Consider the following 23,168-nt stretch of genomic DNA (forward strand, 5'->3'; position numbering starts at 1 on the left):
CCCTGACTCCTAAACTTCGTTAGCTACAAATAAATCCACCTCTGCCTGAAAATAAAACATATCTCAGAGATGTTACCACACATGGAGAGAACTTTGAAAGGATGCTCTCTTGAGCTGATGAATGCCTAGATGGAAGTCCAGGAGTTCTACCTAACCAACCAAGTATGTTGACCCTTGAAGCATTTTAAGGATATGTAGATGTGAACAGTTAAAGAAGGAGCTTTTGAAACATGATGAGACTTAGTTGTTATTTATGCACAAGAGTGACCGGGGATTAACAAGTTTATTGCTAAATAAGTCTAAAAGAGCTCTAAGTGATAAGAAAGCATGGTGTCATGGTTTACTTGGCTATATTTTCTCTGTGTGTGTGGTACATAAAATATTGGTCCATCTTACAGTCAAGGGCCTCTTGGCTTCACTAACATAAGGGTGGTTTATTTCGTTCCCTTGCTTACTATAAGAAAGTCTAGCTCGGAGTTTAAGGAATTTAAGACAACCAGAACAAAGCATTTACAATAAATGAAAACTTACAGTGATTTAAAATCCACTAGGTTATGGGCTGGGTTGGGCCCAACAGATCAGTTAGGGTCTGGTCTGAGTAGGGTTCCAGCAGCAGGATGGTACAAAAACAGGCAGGAGTAGAAAGAGCCAGAGAATGGACTTAAACTAAAATTCCATTAAACATACAAAGTGAGAAAGCTAATTCTAGAGCAGGAGCAAGAAGGTCAAGAGCGAAGTGAGGTAGAACCTGGAGGACGCCCAAGAACAGGATTCGAGCCCCAGTGATGCCTTGGGTAAAGTCCGTGTAGCTTCCTCCTTCCCGCCATGGCTCCTGAAAAGCTTCCAGAAATGCAGCTGGAAATCGTCTACCATATCAGACGCAGCTGAAAGAATTGCTCCTGTTTAATCAGAAAAGATGACACTAAAGTTAGAACCATCTTCACGTTAAAGATTAATTAATTAACATATTGAATGTATTAATCAATTAATGTAGCCCACATTAAAGGGCTACAGCCATGCAGAAAAGGGAGGGAATTTATTCTGTACTGTTCCATGTGGCAAAACTAGGACCAATATGTGGAATTTATGAGACAGGTTTTTTTTTTTTTAAAGATTGGCCCTGAGCTAACTTCTGTTGCCAATCTTCTTCTCCTGCTCCTCTTTCCCCTTCTCCTCCCCCTCCCCCTCCTCCTCCTCCTTCTTCTTCCCAAAGCCCCCCAGCACATAGGTGGATATTCTACTTGTAGGTCCTTCTGGTTGTGCTATGTGGGACGCTGCCTCAGCATGGCTTGCTGAGTGGCGCTAGGTCCACGCCCAGGATCCAAACCAGTGAAACCCTGGGCCACTGAAGTGGAGCGTGTGAACATAACCACTTGGCCGCAAGGCCGGCCCCAGGAGACAGATTCTGAATGCTAAAAGCACAGACTTTCCTGGAATTATTGGCCTCTGTTCACCTAGAACAGTGCTTGGATTATTCTAAATTATCAATAATATTGGTTAAATTAATTAACAAAAATAAGAAAAGAAATGTTCCACAACTAGAGTAGTTCAGTCGTGGAATGGAAGCTAATGATTCTTTCTGAGCTTAGGTATTTTATCAAAGGTTTGACCATAATGGCAATCTTACGTATAAAACTGAAGGCGCACCAGGCACTGTTCAAAGTGTCTTCCACACATTATTCTATTTAATTTTCACCACCACCCTATGAAGTAGGCTGTATTATTAATTCCATTTTACAGACGAGGCAACTGAAATACAAAGAGGTCACATCACTTGCCCAAAGCCACACGACGGATAAGTGGTAGAGCCAGGATTTGAATCCATAAACCTGGTTCTGGAGTCTCTGTTCTCAACCACCACATCATACCATCCGGCAGAGTGGAGCTAGAACTGAGTCCAATACCAAGCGAGAGGTGAATTAAGTGCTTTTTCCTGCATTCTATGAGTTTCAGATTACGTTGGTTATCAGTTCAGTTTTTGTTGATGTCACCTTTTTTTTTGGCTAGTTTAATCTCTATGTTAACAGGACTGAACATCGAACCATATTAGACGCAGCACTTGTAAGGTGCCACAAGACAAATGTAAGACGCTAAATATATGAAACAATAAAGCCTTTTTGACTGTAAATATACATTAAATAAAAACTAAAATCATTCTATTTTTTTGGCCTTCCTCTAAACTTTCAACATTATCAAAAAGTGGCATTTACTTTCTTTCTTCAGTTTGCAAGTTGGAGAGTTTGGCAGCTCTAGCTCAGCCCCCATTAGAAATGCTCACTCAGCCTTGGCCGGACGCCAAGCAATCTTTTGTTTATTCCACTGCAGTTAATTCAAAGTCATGAGAGTGACACAGATGATTAAGCACAGGAGCTGGTGATGTGTGCAGCGGGGCAGCGGACCGACAGCAGGCCCAAAGAAGAAAAATCACACCAAGGGGCCCGGAGTCAGTAATTACACTGCTGAGGAAATGCACAAAGAGGCAGGTGTCCTGGATAACAGGATATACTTCTTAGCCAGGAAATCATATACCAATTGAAGAGATGAAAATGTGTTTCTTTGAAGTTTCCAAGGAGTCTCAGGAAATACAATGTAGGATTGGCTCCCAGGAAAAGGAATGAAGGTCGTAACAATTACTATGTAACAACCAGGTATGACAGGCTGTACCAGGCATTGTAACATTGTTACCTAACCCAATCCTCCCAAAGCCAAAGGTCGCTAAAGAGTGAGCAGCAGAATTGCACTGTGCACTCAGTTCTTCCTGATTCCAAATCCATGCTCCTCCAGCTGTATTAAAGCTGCTTAATATACTGAGCAACATATTGACAAATTTGCCTCTAATAAGGCAGTCTGAGTTTTCCTCCCAGAGTCTAATGTTACATCGGATATCTGATATGGTTGTTGTATGAGGTTACACAGCCAAATTAGTCTGTGCAAGTGTTAAAGAGCAAGCATTTAATGAAGTTGGCAGCAATTGCTTGGGGATGCCAGAGTTGCAAGTGTCCTTGAACTTTTCAGGAAGAAAGCTATGGGCAACGAACAATTTCAATCTGGAAATGATGGAGATAACCCTTAGATCTCATCAACTCCACTACTGCCTACCTTGCAGGTTGAGATGTGGGCTTTATCTACATGATTCGAAGGCTAAAACCTACGTATGTACAGATGTACACATTTCTTATTATGTGATGAAAGAGCCAAATAAGGCAATGCACCCCGGCAGCCAACCTGGGGCAGACAAACCCACGAAGACAGAACCAAGGGGACCCAGGCCTGCTACAGAAGGCCAGTTTTAGGTAATGAAACTTCTGATGAAAGGAGGGGGAAAGATTTGCATATCAGACCATGAAAGGGAAACAGGAGTTACAAATGAATAAAAGAGATTGCAAAGGCACATCCCAGCTGTCTTCAAAGTCCAAGAGACTCAGAGTTCCAGCCTCTGTAACCCTGGAAAGAAAACAAGGACCAATGATTAGATGCTATAGAGATCCATATTTTAGCCCATAGAAGGAACAAATTTCTAATAATCAGAGTCAACTAAAAAATGGAATGAGTTGTGTGGGAAGGTGGCACATTTGTTGATTGAGATATCCTACCTAGTTAAAAAAAAAAAAAAAGAATTATCAGCTGAATTGCCATTGCCATAGGTACTATGAAGATTGCATGTAATTCACGTGTTCCACGAGTTTCCCTAGTACCTCCCATCTTTCTCTCCAGGAAAAGATCTGCAATGCTTGCTCCATGTTCTGAAAATTGTCTTTCCTGACTTTTTTCTGCTCAGTAGATGCCTCTTTACTGTCCACAGTTAACTGCCCCAACTTGGATTGAATCATACTTCTCTCCAACTACACTGTTTGGATATGTTGTTGCTCCCATACTCATCACGCTCTGGTACTTTATCAGCATGTCAATGGCTCACCTTCAAATGCAGCCCATGAGATTTGTGGGGTTCTGTAACAGCAGTGGGAGAGTAAAGTACAGAGAGCAAACACCAGAAGAAAAAGAGAGATTAGGACGAAATATCCCCCTTACCAATTATACATTGTTCTGTTTGAATCAATATGCCCCCTGTCCCTTAATTGATCCATTTTCAGGCTCCAGAACACACTTTTCTTTGCTTTTCATATCCATTGTAAATTGATTGCATTAGTATTCTCAGGCTAGCTCATCTGGCCTCCCATTGTTGTTGCTGGCTGTTGACTTGCCTTGCATTACCACTTTTGTGTTCCAGGAACCATGGAATTTCAGAGCCGGAAGAGATCCTAGAAATCTCTTACTCTAAATGCCTCATTTTATAGTTGGGAAACTAAAGTTTCCAAGATGACATGATTTTCCCAGGGCTGTAGAATTAGCAGCAGAACTGGAACCACTGTTTCAATGGTACAACCTGACTTCTCTGTCATAGGGAAGTTGTTTATTTTCAGGTAGCATTTGCTGATGACAACTGACCTACCCTGACACGTGCCATCAGACAATTCCTCTTCCTGAGGCCCCAGCTAGTCAGGCTAGTTTACCTCCTAAAACATGGTAAGAAAAAACTGGACAGACAATCACTCCTTTTGCTTTAGAGATCATTGCATAGAGGTACCAATTCAATAAATAGGCTAGTTTTACTTTTACCAATATACTAAAACTAGTGTGTGTGTGTGTGTGTGTGTATGCATGTAATAAAGGAGAGATTTAAACAAAAGATTCATATGAACCAAAAATTAAGTGAAAGAAAGTAATACTTATTCTAAAAAGAAGGCATTTTTCTTCTCCTGAGCCACTTCCTAAATTAAAACTTTGGGGTTTTCTTTTAGTTAAAAAGTAGTATATATTTGAACAAAATCTATTTTCTAAATCCGAAACAGAACAAACATGGAATATGAAAAATCTCAAACCAAATCTGTGCCATACATTTGTGTCTTTCATTTTGTCTGAGTTCCTAATCAGCACTAAATTACTACAGATGGCACAGATATTGTCATCCTATAAACAGTGATTCATCTAAGAGTCCAACCAGCCCACGGCCCATCTGGTGAAAGAACAGAAACCAACATTTCCTGAGTACCAACTACATGTTAGGCTCTGTCATATGCATTCTCATGTTAATACTCATGTTAATACCACAATCCTGAGAGGTAGATCTTGTGATTGCTTTTGTTTTTAGTGGAACTGAAATCATATATGTTACAAATAGTACAGCCAGAATTTGAATGCAGATCTGGTTGATCTCTTTCTCTACACCATACTGCCTGTTCTCAAAGAGACTCTCAAGGACCGTTAATATACCACAGCACACTCACTGAGCAGGAGGGTGTCAGCCAACAGAAAATGAGAAAAAAATAACGAAAGGACTCTGTAGAAACTGAGAAGAATGTCTGAGTGGTTCAGCAGTCTAAGCAGAGGAAGCATCTCCCATGGCATGGACGAGACAGGTCAGGTGGCCTGTTCAAGTCAAGTAGCGAAACGGAAGCTAAGTCAGGGTTCTCTTGTCAGTCCTTGCAGTGAACCTGGGCAGAATGCCAACACCATTGCACACGTGCCTACGTAGATAGCCCTTCTTTAGAAGGCAGACGGGTGCAACATGGGCCATGGATGGTTTGAGAGAAGGCATATGAGTATCCATCAATGCCCTGCATCCACTGCATCAGTGCAGGGGGCAGAGCCAGGCTGCCAAAAAACTTTTCTAGTAAATAGGAAGTGTTTTCTGGGACAGCCCAAATCTTACACAACTCCAACCCAAATGTCACTGTGCCCCAGGTGGTGCTAAGGGATTTTAGGTCTCAGGAACTGCTATTTTTAAGTAATGTAAATTATTCTCTAGGGGTTGTAACCCGTAGAGTTATAGAAACAATGAGAGAAAGCCTACTTCTCCCCACCAAATCGACCCAGATTCACAGATTCAGAGTTGGAAGGGAGTTTACTTTCTTTTCCCTTATTGTCTTCCTTCATATATTCTGTTATTCCTTCCCTTCCTCAATTTTAAGTTATTTTTAAAGTATTTACCCTGCAGGAGATAATGAATGAACTCAAAGAAGACAGGAAACCCACCAGAGAGAATCTAGGGAGATTGGACATAATTAAATAAGTAAATTACTATATTTGTATGGTGACTCCCAGGATCCATATGTTAGGTCTTCTTTGCCTCTCATCAATATTTGTCACTTTCTCTCAAAGCCTATTTATCTCTTCATTTCTTTTCAATTTTTAAATGTTTCTACCTTTTCACCTTCTATTTCTCTAATGGCATCATATGTTGTGTTTCACCACTCTGTGTTCCTTCTAGTTTAATCTTAATTTCTGAATGATTTTTTTTCTTTTATTTCAAGTTCTTTCCTAAGTTCTGTAACCACACTTCCGAATGTATCTAATTCTGATTTAGTCTATGAAAATATAAATCAGAATAGTGGTTGCTTCTGGTGAGTAGTGGGGTATTGACCAGAAAAGAGGCATAAAGGAATTTTCTGGGGTGGTAGAAATATTAAATATCTTGATCTTGGTGATGTTACATGAGAGTGGGAAATTGTCAAAATCTATTTGACAAGCTACATACTTGAGAATTTTTTACTTTATACAGTTACATGTAAGTTTTATCTCAATAAAGTACACACAAGCATACGTGTGTGTTTGTGTGTGCGTGTATTACTTTTGGGAAAAGAGCTTGGCAAAAATCATGCAGGGATGACATCGGCAATGTGTTTCCTTAGCACAAGTCTTCTGCCTCCCACTTCTGCTAATGTTATTTTCTCATACAGAGTAGGGACTGGAAGATATTGGATGGGCTGCTGTGGAGCTTAGCTAATACCATGGCCTCTATAGCATCAAGGGAGATGTCCTTCAAAGACTTGTTGGCTAGGGCTAAGGAAGTTCCAGTCCCCCTTTTTATCTCTTTCCTGGGGTGCCTTTCTAATTGCCCAATTGATAATTTTATGGAAATTGGCCAAGAATGGTCAGCACTGATCACCAGGACAGCTCCTTTTCACATGAATGTTCTAACTCCTGCTCTGGGGAACTGTGTCTTCCCATGGGGCTGATGAGGCTTTTCTGGGATCCCTGCTCTGTGGCTTTTCAGCACTGTGATTCCAGATAGCTATACTCACCTATTACATAAATCCTGGCTGAGGTATTGGGTGGAAGCCTAGGGATCCAAAGTCCATGATTTCTACTATTTGGTTCAGCCAGTTAAGCAGATCTTTGCAATCTGGAGCAGATGCTTGGGTTGGGATGTCCAGCTTCTTTTTCACAGGCTCTGAGTCTACCCACTAGACCCACCAACAGTCTCCACTGATTCCCACCTTGCCAACAACCAATTCTAGAGAAGTGTAAGACAAGCTTGGTTAGAGATAGGTAGTGATGTTAGGGTGACAAACATCCTAGTATACCCAAGACTTTCCCAGTTTTCACACTGAAAGTCTTGTTTCCCAAGAACTCCCTCAATCCTTGGCGAACTAAAATTTTTGGTCACCTTAGGTTGCATGCGTGGGGCTCTGAATCTCTTGGAATTGGAACTACCCTTGATAAGCTTAATCTTCTCACTACCCACAGCATCCTAAAAGGATTATTGATCTTTTTGTCGAACTATAAAGTAATACAAACTTATTGTAGAAAATTTATAAAGAAGAAAAATCACCAATACTATTCCTCATTATGCTGTATAAATAGTTTTTCACTGTGCTTTTTCACTTAGTAATGTATTATGAAAATTTCTCTCATTACTAAATGTGCTTCAAAATAAGTTTTTTAGTGACTATCTGATAGCCCATGTGAAAAAATGTGCCATAGTTTTAACCATTCCTCTTTAGTTGAATTTGTTTTGGGTTCCCCACCCCCACCCCCCCCACCCCCGTTTCTTCCTACTTTAAATAAATGCTGTGGTTAACATCTTTGTATATAAATCTTTTCTGTAGTATGTTGGGCATTGTCTTTTGACCTCCACTTTGGATCTGCCTTCTTCTCTTAGGGTAACCAATTGTCTTGGTTTCCCTGGTTCTGAGGAGTTTGCTAGGATGTAGGACTATCAGTCCCAAAACTTGGATAGTCCTAGGAACACCAGGACAGTTGGTCATAGTACCCTCACCTATCTTTGAGGTCACAGGCATCTTTATAGGCTCAGTATTAAGGCATATTAATGGCATCTAGTTCCGAGCTTAATGTCAGGGACTCCATGTTATCCAGAGCAGTGACCTTCACACTGTGCCCAAAGAAGTAGTACGCTAACTGAGCTCCAGGGCAGATCTGAGGTGGGGGAGCTGGTAGGAAGGGGAAGAGTAGATAAGGGCTGAGCAGGCAGAATTCCAGGATCACAACCTTTGCTTCAACCTCAGAAGCTCTACTTTCCATCACTTTACATAAACATTATCTCTAGCTCTCCCACGAGCCTTGCAAAGTGGATATTCTCAATCTTAATCTAAAAGAATTTAGGTTCAGAGAGGTCAAGTGATTGCATAAGCCCACCAAGTAAAGCTTCCAGGATTCGAGACCAGATTTCTTGATCTCCAAAGCTAGAGGCTTTTCCACTAACTGGTAATGCCTTGATGGAGAGTGACACACTGCCCCACTACCTCCTCGATTGGGAAATGGAGTGCTCTGGTGTCTCAGGGCCACTATGTCTTCTAGCTCCAAATCTGGTCACTCAGACTTCTCTGGAGAAGAGAATCAGGAGACAGAGTGTAAGCTTTTCAGGAGTCTTGGTAACTTACAATGGCACCCTGCAGCTTGAGGCACTGTCCAGCTGGAAGGCAGAGGCAATTCAAGAATGCATCAGAGTAACACTGAGCCAAATCATTCTATTTAAGTGGTCTGATGGGATAGCTTGGCCTTATGGGTCACTCGGCAGTCCAGGGCTCTCAAGGAGGAATATCACGTGGTATGGTGATGAAACAGGAAAAATCTGGGGCAGAGTGGAGGCTGGCCTTATACAAAGTGACCATGTGAATAGCAACAGGAGGTCGAGGCACAGGACACCAAGGGGGCACAGAAACATCATTTTTTGAATTCTAGAAACTAACCACATCTAAGTACTCCAGGTTGCAGGCAAGGCAGAGCTACAGCAAGAGGTCAGGCCAGACAGTACCAACTTCCAAGTAGAAGATCTGCGTGCATAGAGACAAGCCTCAAGTTGGAGCTGTGGAGACAAGCCTCAAGTTGGAGCTGTGGGGGAGCCTTCTAACCCCAAAGAAGGGACTGCTGTGAGTAAGGCTAGATGTAGCCTTAGCAAGCAGGCTGGTGTTCAAAGGTCAGGAGGGGAACATTGGCAAAAGCCCAGGCATGTGGGTAAGACTAACACAGAAGGCCATATGCAATGGCTGTGTAAGAGCCCACATACCCTGCTTCACCCCAGAGAGCCAGGGGCTGGGTATCAAGGAAGCAGATTTGTGGAGACAACAGAGGTGCCCAGAAATCTTGACTCAGCCACTTGAATCTGGGTCTTGAAGAAAGACTTCACTTACTAGACAGTGCATGAGGAGACACGAAGAAAAGGGGACTGGGGTTAAGGGTTTAATAAAGATTTGGACTCAACTCAGTGAGGGTTGGCTCAGATACCAAAGGGGAGGAACGTGACATGGGGCGAGCCTGTGCGTGGTGGTACCAAGGATGCAGCCCCAGTGCTGGATCTGCGGCCACCTTTTTTCCAGTTAGGACCCATTCCCCAGGCTAACTCACTTCTCTGATAATCTTGTTTAAATTACCAAAGGAAGATGTTCTTCTTGCAAAAATTTCAAACAGAGGTTCCCAAAGTAAAAAAGTGGAAGCGCTCCTCTGCCTTCCCCACAATCCCCCTCCACACGTGTAACCAGTGAGATCAACCTGGTGCACACCCTTCCGCATATTTCTCCATATATTTTAACAAAATATGACAACTCTATATATCATGTTCTGCAATTTGATTTGATTTTCTCATTTAATGTACCAGGGACACGTTTTCTATTTCAGTATATATAAAGCTAATTCATTAACTGATGCACTAATTCTCATAGTATAGATGTAAGACTTACATAACTTTCCCAACTAATGACTATTTTGATTTTTAACTTTTTAAAATTGTACCAACACCAACATTCTTCCTAGTCATCATTTTGTATCAGTTTTGGCATAGCCACTCCAAGACAGACAGTAAAACATCTGATCCCTCCACCTACCTGGGTTGAAAAATAATGATGGATCTGATTAATTAACAAAGAATGCAATTGAGCAGAGGGAGGAGGAGGAGGAAAAGGAAGAGGAAGGGACAGGTGCTCTGGGTACTATCGTAGACACATTCACTGCACTTAGAAGTGGTTTGTTACAGTTGAAAACACACAGGGCTGAGGGGAGACCTGAGATCTGACTTTCTTGCATCACTAACTGGTTATGACTGTTGGACATGAATCTCATCTCATTATCTATTGAAGGGGACGGGATTAGATGATTGTGGTTCTTTTACGGATTATGTCATGCAGTTAACTAAAATTTAGGTGTTAGGGATGTGTGTGTGTGCGCATGCATGTGCCCGCAGGTGTCTATGAAAAAGAAAGAGAGAAGAATGAGAGTATCAAAGGATTAAAGAGAAAGAGACAGTAACAAGGAAAAAGTACTTAGTATCTTTCATATTCTGAACCTGAGCTTACCAGTTCTGGAGAAAATGGGGCTGAGATAGCTGTTTTCATCTTATAACTCAAACCAATAAATATTATCCAGCTTTCTTTCAAATGTTGGCTGGACTGCTGAGAGGCGGGTAACTCAACACCTGCACTTGGATATTGTTGGACGTGGAGATCTTGTCTCCGGTTTTGTGGGAACTGAGAGCATTTAAGAACCAGCAATGAGGAATCTGCTTTTAACATCACGTGTCAAGCTTTCCGACAGAAGAGTAAGATTAGTGGAGGTGGCCTAAGTGAAAAGGAGACCGTCACTTGATCCTTCAGAGTACATGTTCTGAATGAAGTTGCACTGGTGTAAAAAGTTGAGTCAGAAAAACACATTTTTTTCAAGTCCATTGCCTACAAAGCCATTGTTCTTAAGCAATGCTGCTCTGCTCCCTTTTGACTGTCATACTGAAGGATTGTGTTTCTATTTGGTTATGTTTTTTTCTGTAATAATATAGGAGAGGTAATGGATTGAGAAACTTAGAGCCAGTGATGATATTGGTGAGAACCTTGCAAGGGTTTTACTGTTTACTGGGCTTCCAGAACAGGTTCATGCTTCACTGAAGGACTAGCCTTAGCATCAATGTCTTACAGAAACTTCAGTCCAGCTGTTTGCCTCTGGTACTTCAATTGCCCTCTGATGGTACCACTCACCCCCACACACATTTACCTCCTTTCTTTTCTCCCTTTCTTCTTTTACCTACTCATCCTCTCCTTCCCTCCTTCATCCTGTTGAATCAATGATTTGTGACAAGACCCCGGTTGTATCCCAGGCCCTGTGGATGGCACTGGGGCTGCCAAGGTGGATGAAAATGATCCTCACCTTCCAGGAGTTCCCACCCTCTTCCTCCACCTCTGCTCCACCCCTATTTTTGTCTTGCCTTTTCTTTTCCTTTCTCTCCACCTTGTTGTTTAAGTTCAGTAGACTCTTGCTCTCTTCTTCAAACCTGTTCTCCAATCCTCCATAGGTTTTTAATAGAAAAAGGCACTAATTTATTGCTGCTTCATGTATTAGTTTCCTGTTGTAACTAATTACCTGCCACTGCTGTAACAAATCACCACAAACTTAGTGGCTTAAAACAATACGAATGTATTATCTTACAGTTCTGGAGGTCAGAAGTCTGAAGCAGGTCTCACTGGGCTAAAATCAAAGTCTCAGAAGGGCTTCCTTGTTCTCTTGAGGCTCTGGGGGAGAACCCAGGTGCTTGCCTTTCCCAGCTTCTAGAGGCTGCTCACGTTCCTTGGCTCATGACCCCTTCCTCTGTCTTTAAAGCCAACAATGGCACATCAAGTCCTTCGTACATCCAGTCACTCACTCTGACTCTTCTGCTTTCCTCTTCCATCATTTAAGACCCTTGTGATTACACTGGGCACACACAGATAACCCAGGATATCCTTTATTTATTATTATATATAATCCAGGATAATTTTTTTTTATTTTAAGGTCAGCTATTTAGCAACTTTAGTTTCATCTGCAAACTTAATTGCCCTAAGCCATGTAATTTAACATATTCACAGGTTCTGGAGATTACAATCTGGGCGTTTGTGTGTGTGGGGGTGGAGAGTGGGCGTTATCCTCCCTACCACACCTCCCTCTGGGAGTGTCCTCAATTTGACAGGTATCAAAGTTTCAAGCTACCAGGATAAAACTGCCAGAATTTCTGATCTTGGCCTAAGGAAAAGAGAGGATATTGGGAGCACTAACATTTCCTCTGAAAAGGACATAAACTTTGGAGTCAGACAAGTCTAAGATTAAAATCCCAGCTTCTGCTACTTACGAAGTTTGTAGCATTGGGAAACCCATTTTAATTTCCCTGAATCTCCATTTCCTCACCGTTAATCTGAGTATATCTACTTCAGTGTTTTTCAAATGGTTAAATTGAGATCATCCAATCCTAGAAAAAGGGCTTGGCTCAAGGATGTTAGTTTCCTTTCTGTCTTTAATTCATCAGACCCTATGTCACATAGGTAGACCACCTTAGATGACAGCCACTTGCATTAATAATCAATCAACCAATGAATATGAATTGAGACCCACTTTATGTACAGTGCCCTGGGGGACCCTAGGGTAGTGTACACCACCAAGCCTTCTTCAAGGAAATGCCAACCTGGTTAGGGAATCTGTATGTGAAGACGTGAAAGATTAAATGATAATAGAAGATATTGGTTCATCAACACCAAAGTCATAAAACTTGTCATCCTAATTAATTGCCCTAGGCCTGGTACCACCGTCTGGAGGGAGAGTCCTGCAGACGGGAGTGAAACGGGATGGCTTCACAGAAGGAAAGGATTTGAGCGGTGCTTTGAAAAGGAAGGGCTGGATTTAGGCAACGGTGAGGTGAGAGGGATATAGTTTATACTGCGCAAGCTCTTTGAATTCTTTCCCCAGCGACCTTCAAAGATTTTCTCTTCTCTTAGGGAAGAGCTCAGCTCAAGACAGGGCAAGTCACCCACAAGAACACCTCTAGTCAACACTGCCGCCCCCCTCCTCCCCCCCTCTGACAGCCTACCTCCTTCCCAGGCTTCCTCCCTCCTCCTTCCCATATCTCAACATGATACAAAACAGCCTTTCTTTTTTCTGAGATTATTTATAAGCAGTCCCCCATAATTACAGTAATCTTATCTCCTTTGAATTCACCAAAATTACCCCTTTTCTTTATATCAGCACCATCGCTACATGACAGGAATTATTGGTAAGCTTTGTGTAATGGTGCAATGTTGTTTTTTTAAAGTGACATCTGCTCAAATAGACTAATATTCCTATCTGACTGACTCATTTGGTGGGAACATGTCCACATGCCCATGCCAATGGTGGGGGTAGAGGATGCAGGAAGAGCGAAACATTTGGAAGGATATTTTTCAGTCCTTTAGATTAAGAATATGACTATTTCACCTCCTACAGAATGAAAGGCGGCCTTAGTTGTAGCAGTAGTAATGCCTATTTATCCCCTAATGTCTGAAATGTACCATGTTTCCGGACCGGGGAAGATGGTCCGGCTTCTACAACACACTTTGATTACCTTGGTGATTCCCGTCCACACTTCCTTGTCCCCCAGAACCTGGAGGTTCTTCAGTTCATCTTCTCTCCCACTGTGCTCTCCTCAAGTGAACCTCTTTGAGACAGCTCTGAGATTCCATCTGTGCGCCTTCCCACATTCAAAATCTGTGACCTCACATGTCCAGTGGCCATCCTCTCCTTGGAATCCATCTTCAAATGGCACTGAGGAGTCAGAGGAGCACATGGTTCTGTCAGGGTCCATTTACTCACTACTCAGTCCATTCACTGAGGGCCTCCTACAGGCCAGGCCTTGGAGCCAAGGATGGACAAATCAGAGCTCTGTCCTCAAAGAGCTCACAGTCTTGTAGGGCCATGTTGAAGGGAAGGCCCAGATTCCTATAAGACTGACACCCAAAGCTGAGCATCAGGGGGGTTAGATAAGGCTTTTCTGAGAAGGTGACACTGAGATACAAAATGTTCGTCTCTGCTTACAAATTTGCAACATCTCTCACTGGCTGTTTCGTAATATCCTAACTCCCCTGTCTGGACCTTGAGGCTCTGCATAATCTGATCCCACTAGACACACCCACCCCATCTCTCTCCCTACCATCATGAATCACCTGCCCCTGTTGGGTTGGCCTATTTCCTTACGTCCTCTCTACACCCCCGTCATCTTGACTCTGGGTCTTTGCTCATGTTTTCTTTCTCAAATGAACCCTCTCCTACCACCTGCACCAACAGCACCAGCACCAATTCTCACTCACGTCACCTTCAGGGACCAGCTCATTTCCTAATTCCCTAGGAAGCTTCCTCCAACCACACCAAACATTTTAGAGCTTCTCTGAACTCTCATAGTACTTATGCTTAAGTACAACTTAGACAATCTATGTAAAAAATAACAGTTAAAACGTGAAAGCACAGTGCCAACATAGGTACTGCTGTTATCTGTCACTGGTAGGAGAAGTTTTGATGCCTTCACCAACACTAGCTGTTTTTCTTGAGGCCAGTTAGCTCTTTAGCTGTTAAATAGGAACAATCATAACTAAGATGCAGGGTTGTTGTAAAGATTAATCAAATGTATTGACATGCATGTAAAACACCTGGCTTGTGGGAGGCAGCCCTTGTGAAAATGGTGATAGTAGTAGGGACATTGTTTTTTCTCAGAGACCATTAGTATTTTTCCTTTCTCCTTTATTGTCCAGTAGACCAGGACAGATGTGTGTTTTGGGGTGGGAGGAGCAGAAAATTTGTCTTATGAAGGAAGGGTTGATCAAGAAGGACAGAATTAAACATCCTTCAGAGCTCTGCAACTTTGATCTCAAAAATCAGAGAAGAATTATAATACTGTAGTAGGCTGATGACTCCTCATTTCCTGTGTCACCGCTTCTTGGCAGGAAGATAATGGTTGGGCCCCGACACTCCCTTAGAGACTAAGGAATCATTGTTCTATAGCAGACAGTGTTTATCAGAAATGAAGGCCCTCACCAACTGAAGGAAGTGGAGATGAAGGAGAGGGGCGGGGTGGCAGCTGCCCTTTCGGGAAGGTAGTGACTTTCTGACCTTGAGCGTTAAAAGGGTCTCCAGTACAGTGGTTGGATACTGAGCCGTCAACACAGAATAGTGGTTGTAAACTGGAGTGATTTTACCTACAACCCCCCACTCCACCCCACCAAGGGGCATTTGACAAGGTCTGGAGGCATTTCCAGGGGTGATCACTTGGGCAGCATGGGGAATACTATGGCTTCTAGTGGGCAGAGGCCACTAAGGATGCAGCTAAACATCCTACAGTTCACAAGACAGTACCCCGGCTAAGAGTTATCTGGCCATGAATGTCAATGGCCTTCAGGTTGAGATACTCTGCATTAGAAGCAGGTGTAACCCACAGCCCTGGGTTCCACGAATCCTGTGCTGAGTGATCTGAGCCCCAAACCATTTCTCCCCTTGTGTCTTCCCTAGACCCAGGGTCCAGAAAGATCGAATTGGAATTAATTCATGGAAATCAGTCAGCAAACCTTGAAGATCCAGTACAAATATCGCTTTCTCTATGAATTCTCCCCTAGAGTTCCCCCTCCTATCTTGGCCAGGGTTTAACCATTTCACTTAGAACTGCAGGATTTTAATACAAGGAATTGATTCCATGTGATAGAAGAGCTAAAGACCAAACAGGACAGTGAGGCAACCCAGAGATTAACAACAAGAAGCCATGACCACCTGAGGACTGGAAGGACGAAGAAGGGAGGCAGTGGGACTAGAGTCGATGGGTCAGCAACTAGAGCCTCAGACAGATGCAGTCATCCTTGGAGTCACTGCATGGGACAGACGCAGATGGGAAGGAATACCTCAGTTTCTCCCTTCCTTCTGCCCACCAATCTCCCACCAGCGTTTCCCATTGAAACTGCAGCCAGGTGAAAATCAGCTGGCAGGGGAACCTGGGAGATGCAGCCTGCAACAGTCAGCCCTTTGACAAAACAGAGGAGAAGAAGGAAAAACAGGAGGAATGGATCTAAGGTCAAGGTCCAAGACCAACGCAGCACCCAATGTACTTTGGACCCAGATCTTCTGTGGCTCTAACCATATTGTCTCATAGTTACTCATTTAAGTATTATTCCCTTCCATTTCCTATGGGCTGGAATGCAGATGTGATTTTAGGAGCCGGAGCAGCCACTTTGCACCACAAAATGGATGACGCAATTTGAGGATGGCAAAGCAAAAAGACAGAAGGAACCTGAATTCCTGACGATTGTGGCACTGCAATGCTGCCCACCTATACTTTTACGTGAGAGAGAAATGAACTTTTACTGTGATTAATTCATTTCCATCATTACTTTGGATCTCTCTATTACAGCGGCTGAAGCAAAATCCTGAATAACACCAGCCCCTTTCCTCCTGGATCTTGATGTCTAAAGCATATTGGAGATTTTCTTTCATTCATTCGCTCTCAGTCTGGAAACTAACAATAACAGAGCCAGTGTCATGGAAACATCATGTTTCAGAAATGTCTTTTGGGCATTTTATGGCACCTCTCAAATCACCTTGCTTGAGCGGATATTTATTTTGCTATCCCCGTATTCAAAAATAAAATGTCAGTCAGTAATAAACAAAGTATCAGTAGAGAAAGAAAGAAATACAAAGCGACAAATGGAGTTGCTTAGAATTGTGTTTCTCAAACTTTTGGATGACGACAAAATCACCTGGAGAACTTGTTAAAACAGATTCCTGGACCCCAGGCTCAGAGATTCTGATTCAGTATGTTTTGGATGGGGCCTGAGGTTTTGCATTTATAACAAGCTCCCAAGTGATGCCAATGCTTCTGGTCCAGCGACTACACTTCTGGCAGCACTACTTCAGAATGTGATGCCGGAAGGACGGGGACAATCAATGAAGAGCGTCCATTGTCTTAGACACAACGTAGATGTGGGGCCTTTTAAAATCACACAAGTGGAACGTGTAAAAATCTAAGCTATCCACATTCCTCCGTGGAAAGAATGCTAAAGTACCAGGAGGAAAACAGAAATTAAGTGGGTGGGTTGAATAAAGGATCCAGGTGACTAGGTGAAAGGAGAATTCTCGAGCCTACAAAGATCCTGGGAGTGCCGGGGGAATGGCTGCCAGTCCGCGTCCAGCTTATCCACTGGCCCTGTCAGCCAGCTCCAACAAGGACACAGACAGGCACCCTCACAACTTGGCAATTGCAGTGGGCCCTTCTGAGAGGTGCCATGGATGCGGCGGGGTGGGAGGGTGAGATTTGGGAGACTCGAGAAGACTTTAGATCCCTTCCAACCCATCACAAATAAGCACACAATATAAATTAAGGGGAAAAAAAACCTGTTCTTGCATTAAGCACAATTTCAGCGCAAGTCGTCTAGCCTACCATCCTTTTCCAACTAGATCACTATCCCGGGTACTTCCTACACAGAAATACTGGCTGCCATTGCCAAGGAGCGTGGGTTAAATCTCCCTGCCCCTCTGCAGTAATCTAATCCACTTCTGTGAAGTGTGTATGAGACTTCACATAGACAGCAGGGCAGAATCAGTGATTTCACCGGCCTGGAAATAAACTACTGGCTGTCTAAACATAGATGCCAAATTTAGATATTGACAGAGCTTAACATGAAACTTCCTTCCTCCTCCTTCCTTTTCCTGTTTCTTCTCCTTCCTCCTTTATTTCTCTTTCTCTGCACATCTCCAACTCCCACCTCCCACCCCACCTCTTTGAACAATCCGTGGGCTTTTTAGCAGTATCTATCTTCATCCTGAGCAGTTCCTCACTCTTCTTCACTAAACTGGCAGAACTCAAAGATGTATACAGCACCCTCCTTTCCTAACTGAATCTCTGCAAGGCCTTTCTCTGATTAACCCGGTTGGCCTGTAAGGATCACGTCATCTGGGCCTGAGGGGCCCCTCTTACACATTCTATGTCTGAATGACCCAATCGGAGGATTCAGACCCGGGACTGGCTTCCTTGCCAGCTTTATCCATGGGCTGTATTGCTTGGAACCTTTCTCTGAGCTCAGAGACTGAGTCCACTCAGTGACAAGCTTACATGTCATACATGAAGACTGATCGTTTCTCCTCCGCTGGCCTAGACCAAGGCTTTGGAAATTGCTTTCTTTCAAGAGTTTTCATGCCTTAGCTGCACCTCCTCCCAAAACAAAATTTGTCATGGAAAATCTTATGCTTAACTTGGAATTTTGGAATTCTGAGGTCAGGTTTCTGAAATTCTTCTTGTTTTTTGTCTTACAATCTATCTACTAATCACACTGTCATGCTCCTTGGCCCAGAGCTCTGTCTCAATTATGCCTTTGGCCTTCTCCCTATTGGCACCATCACCGGGGGAGTCACACAGCTCCAGGAACGCAAGGATGTCACACTAGGAAGAGATGTAATCCTTCCCTGGAAGGAGGTGTTTAAACTCATCCTGCATGCAATAAACAAGGACAATAGCCAGTGTTTTGGCGCCCTGCCACCTACCAGCCACATAATGAGTATCTTGGACAAATTGGAAAGTCCACGAATGTGTTCTAGAATGGACCCTGTCCCTCTGTGTGGGACAGGAGAACCACCAGAGTAGGGTCTGCATTGGGATTAGGAGCCCTTCTGGGGTTTCAGAATGTGTTTGTCCATCCAACTATAAAAAGGAAATCTGCTCAAAAGAGTTTAGAACTCATTTGCTATTCTTCCCAACCCAAATCTGAGGGTATCTAATCAAATACCACGTTTCTAAGATATTAAATTAGCTCGTTTGCTCCATCTTTTTCCCATTCTGCATGGTTATGCGATTCATTTGAAATACCTAAAGGGTCACATGTTTTAGTTTCCTTGCAGTGTCAGGTTCTTTTTCCTTCCTCATTCTGTTGATTTAATTGTATATATATGTATATAATATGTAATACATAAACATCCTTCCAAAAGGCAAAAATATACAGAAAGATATTCTTATTCTCTAAGAATAATTCCTGTGCACTCCTTTCCATATCCTTCCACCTCGTTTCCCTTCCAACGCCCCTTGTAGATAGCCAACTTCATTGTATGCTGGCTTATTCCTCATTTCTCTTTGTAAATATAAACAAATACATGCATATGGTTTTTATTTCCTCTTTCTTACACAAAGGGTAACACACTGTATTTATATGCTCTTTGGTACTTCGCATCTTTTCACTTAACACTATCTCTTGGTGATCACTCCATCTCAGTTCATAGAGACATTTCTCATTTTTTTCTTACAGCTATATAGCGTTCCACTATGGTGAATGCACCATACTTTACTCAACCAACCTCCTATACTTGGACATTTAGATAGTTCCAAAATTTTGCAGTGTAAACAGTCCTGCCATAAATAACCTTTTGCATATATATTTTTTATTTTTAGAGGTATATCTTCAAGGTAGACCCCTAAGGTCAAAGGATAAATGCTAACATTGACAAAGTCATCCCCACAGAGTCTGTAATATTTTACAGTTTCACCAACAATGTATGAAAATGCCTGCTTCACCAGCCTCACTAATACAATAGACTGTCAAGCTTAAAAATATTTGCCAATCTTGGGGCTGGCCCCGTGGCCGAGTGGTTAAGTTCGTGCGCTCCGCTGCAGGCGGCCCAGTGTTTCGTTAGTTCGAATCCTGGGCGCGGACATGGCACTGCTCATCAAACCACGCTGAGACAGCGTCCCACGTGCCACAACTAGAAGGACCCACAACGAAGAATACACAACTATGTACCGGGGGGCTTTGGGGAGAAAAAGGAAAAAATAAATATTTAAAAAAAAAATAAAATCTTTAAAAAAAAAAATATTTGCCAATCTTGATGGGTAGAAAATAGTATCTCATCTATACATACTGTCTAATTTTTCTCTGAGTAAAAAGACACAGCTCACAAAAGAAACGTGAATACAATCCAAGTAAAGTAGGGTTTGCAAACAAACTATAGAATATTCTCAATTCAAAGAGGTTAATTATCAATCGATGATTTCGGCTGGAGTGTGAGTTCTGAAACTGCCAAATCCGGAGCATATTCTGTGAAAGCCTTGCTCAGTCCCGTTCATAATGTGCTGCCAACTGGAGAGCCAGTCCATTTGCCTCAAATGGGGTTGTTTTCACAACAGCACCCTCAAATTTCTAATTATATCTTTATCAAATTCTTTAATAATCTATTTTAGCTTTATTGCTTGATTAAAGTGAAAAAAACTTCCATATGCTAGTCCAGGCTGATTTACCACTCAATCGATTCAATTAATATTTTGGCCACTTGACTCCATAGAATTCTTTACATGTTCCTCCTCTCTGAAAGGACCATATTTTGTATAGATATTTAAACATCTGATTGTATTCTGCATCTGTTTCCTACCTATTTCTGGTTCTATAGTCATAGCCTCTAAGATCACTCTCTAAGATCTATGATATAGAAGACCTCAGCCTCCCTTTCAAGTCTTCTCTCCCACTTTTGCTACAAAGTTGATACTCTAGATCAAGTTTTTCAATTGCTTTTATGGTAAAAAATTGTTTCAAAGAAAATTCAATATATGTAAAAGATTTACACAAGGATAAATCAAAAGATGGTCATCTTGCTCAAAATGTTTTAAAAGAATATTCCTTTATTTTGAAAACTCTCTATATGCATTTCTTCATATAAAGTTGAATGTATAATGTCAACTGATAAGAACAATAGAGTTCTAATGATGAACACAAAATTTTTAACTCAGGGGTTGTGAATGACATTTGCATTTTTATATCAGCCTCAGCATCAATTCTGCTTTTAACAGTACCCTTTGCAACCTTAGGCTATGCTTCAATTAAATGCATCCAAAAGCCTAAAAGAGAACTACCAGTGTTTCACCAGCATTCACTAGCAACAGCTCACAATAGCAGGAACTCCTTATCATAAATATAAAAGTCAAATAAGTCTAACAAAATATGCAATGGATATATCAATTATGGCATATGATCACCATGCAATATGTTACCTATTAGCTTGTTGTGAACCACTGGCTGTGTTTCTTCGACAGGATCGTGTGACAAATATGGCTGTGCCTGACCTTGCCCAGTATGGAATTGAGCAGAGCACTGAGAGGCTGCAATGGATGACTCACATGGACAGAAATAAACTAGTCTCAATTCCAAAAATTACTAATGATGTAGAGACAACCAGCACCCCTAATTAATAAACATTTATAGTAAGTTAAAACATACGCAAAAGGTAGTGAGAGCACAGTTTTTGTATAGATCTGCCCCAACGAGAGTTATAATTGGCGGACTCTAATGGGCCCAATTTGTTATCCAACACAACTGGTTGAGCGTGGGCTTTTTAAATTAATTATTTAAAAATTTAATAAATAAGGGGGGCTGGCCCCGTGGCCGAGTGGTTAAGTTCGCGCGCTCCGCTGCAAGCGGCCCAGTGTTTCGTTGGTTCGAATCCTGGGCGCGGACATGGCACTGCTCATCAAACCACGCTGAGGCAGCGTCTCACATACCACAACTAGAAGGACCCACAACGAAGAATGCACAACTATGTACTGGGGGGCTTTGGGGAGAAAAAGGAAAAAATAAAAATCTTTAAAAAAAAAAATTGAATAAGTAAGTTTACAATGAAGATAGATGATAGGTACATGGGTTAGATGGATAGATAGACAGATAGACTTGTTTTCCTTAGCTCACAGTGTTCTAGGCAAGGTGCTAAATGCTTTACATGTATTCTTTCCAATAAGCCTCATAACAATCCGATGAGGTAACTAATATTATCAGTCCCATTAAGCTCAAGGAAATTTAGTAACTGGCCTGAAAGCATTCAGCTCCTACAGATGGAACTCAAGCCCATCAGCCTGACTCTTGTTGGTCTTTTATTGCTGTTACCCAGGATTTCCAGTTCTCAATGACATTCCTAGCCCCTTTCCTGATGCTCTCAGGGATCCTAAGAAATTGGGGAATGGTGACAATTATATGGGAAGATTATTTATAAACAAATATCAAAATCCTGATTTATGGGCCAGCCCTGTGGCCGAGTGGTTAAGTTCGTGCGCTCTGCTGTGGGCGGCCCAGGGTTTCGCTGGTTCGAATCCTGGGCATGGACATGGCACCGCTCATCGAGCCACGCTGGGGTGGCATCCCACATGCCACAGCTGGAAGGACCCACAACTGAAAAAATACACAACTATGTACTGGGGGGCTTTGGGGAGAAAAAGGAAAGATAAAATCTTTAAAAAAGAAAAAAAGAATCCTGATTTAATAATAAATTAAGGGATGCTCATTTTCTGCAAAAAATCATTGAAAATAATGTTTCTGTATAGAGATATCTCCTTGGATACATTTAGAATATTATTCAGTTTACCAGAAATCAAATCGTACATAATTCTTTAAGCTTCAAAAAGCCTTATACTTATGAAATAATGAATTGGATTTCAGTATTGGCCTATCTTATCTCTGAGATATGACCCCAAATAGGCTTGAGGGCCTGTGACAGCCAGCCTCCCAGATGGCCCTCAATTACCTCTGCTTCTTTGTATTTACACCCCTGTGTCATCCCCTCCCATATTATACCAGAGTTTGAGTAACCAATAGACTGTGGCAGAAGTAATGGCATATCTATTCTGAGACAAGGTTAAAATATATGCTACAGCTTCCATCTTGGTTGCTCTTTCTTTCTTGGGCCAGTTACTTTGGGTGAAACCAGCTTCCATGTTGAACAACAACACCGAGTGCCCCCACATCCTGAGGAACTGAGGCTTTTTGTCAAGTCAACAGCCAGGGAATAACTGAGTCCCCCAGCCAATAGCATTATAAGGAAGCCATCTTGGAAGTGGATCCTCCAGCTCCAGTCAAGCCTTCAGATGATTGCAGCCCCAGATGACAACTTGACTGCAATCACCAGAGACCTTGAACCAGGACCACCCAGCTAAGCCACATGCAAATTCCTAACCTGCTAAATTTTGGACTTATTTGTTTCACAAAAATAGACAACTAACATTAGATGTCTATATTTATGCTCTGCAGCTTCCCCTAAACTCGCTGAGATGAACTTATTCATTCATTCAACAATTATTTATTGAGTGTCTATTATGTATGTGCCAACTC

Source organism: Equus quagga, chromosome 13 (genome assembly GCF_021613505.1).
Source record: "Equus quagga isolate Etosha38 chromosome 13, UCLA_HA_Equagga_1.0, whole genome shotgun sequence".
Lineage (NCBI taxonomy): Eukaryota > Metazoa > Chordata > Mammalia > Perissodactyla > Equidae > Equus > Equus quagga.